Source organism: Fukomys damarensis, unplaced genomic scaffold, assembly GCF_012274545.1.
Source record: "Fukomys damarensis isolate Sample0158 unplaced genomic scaffold, DMR_v1.0_HiC HiC_scaffold_12, whole genome shotgun sequence".
Classification (NCBI taxonomy): domain Eukaryota; kingdom Metazoa; phylum Chordata; class Mammalia; order Rodentia; family Bathyergidae; genus Fukomys; species Fukomys damarensis.
The window spans coordinates 52,131,729-52,132,963 of NW_022900924.1; positions in this window are offsets into that span (position 1 = coordinate 52,131,729).

Consider the following 1,235-nt stretch of genomic DNA (forward strand, 5'->3'; position numbering starts at 1 on the left):
AAAAAAAAAAAAAAAAAAAAAAAAAAAAGTTCAAGCCCAGCCCAGACAGTTTAGTGACTTAGCAGGGCCCTGTGTCAAAACAAAACAAAACAAAAAATGTTTTTAAAGGCTGGGGATATAGCTCAATGCAAAGGCCCTGGGTTCAGTAAGGGGGGGGGCTTAAAGAGAATGAATTAGCAATAAATATGTACCAAGGGCTTCTCATGCACCAAACCCTAAAAAGGGTCATCATGTATATTAAGCATCAGTTTAGCACTTTATAACATGTTCTCAAATGATCCTGACAGCAACCTTACTGAAAGACAGAAAGGAGGATCCAACTAAGTGCCTCCAGAATGCATACAATGCAGTCAACAGTTAATGTCATCGGTGACCTACACCCCAGACTCAGTTTATTAGTCATTTTTGTCCTCTCAGGCTCCCTGATACCAACCTTCGGCCTATCTCCCTTGACCTGAGGCTTAAAAAACGAAATCAGCCAGGTCCTGTAGTCCCAGCTACTTGGGAGGCCAAGGGAGAAAGAGGGCTTGAACCTGGACAACTTAGTAAGTCCTGCTCTCAAAAACTAAATAAGAAGAAGGAAGAGAAGGGAGTGGGAAGGGAAGAGGAAGGCAAGAGAAAAAAGAAAAGGGAAAAGAATTAGGTCAGGGGGTGTGGCTCAGTAGTATTGGGCCCAACGAAGCTGGCCTAACACCACAAAAAAACCGAAAAAAAACTAGATTACCCCAAATTAGGAGGTGTACAGAATTTGTATGGTATTTTATTTTCTGGATTAATTCTTAGGCAAGGGGGCGTGGTATACCATAAAATGTGAAAAACGAGGTAGCAGACGCCAAGCAAGAGCAATTTGTAGTTCCCCCAAATTTTAACGGAATTGTAGAGTTCACACCGGTGATTTTTTTCAGGAGGGTGGTACCTAATATATTTTTTTCCTCATTAAGTAATTCTGAAGCACACCACCAGGCCCCTCCTACTTCCGTCCCCAAACACACACTGTTTGACAGCTGTTTTAGAACAAGACAGCTGCTGTTACTCGGTGCTAAGCGAACAGTGCTCGCAGTCAGAGCGACTCTGGGCAAAGCTCCGAATGTCACTTCCCTCAACTGCGCTCAGCCGTCCGCAAATGACACCTGGCGGGGGTGGGAGGGCGCTGCGAAAACACCGAGCCGCCGCGCAGCAGCACGAGAGCAGTAAAATACGACGATGCAACCAGCTCGGAGCGCCGGGAACGCGAC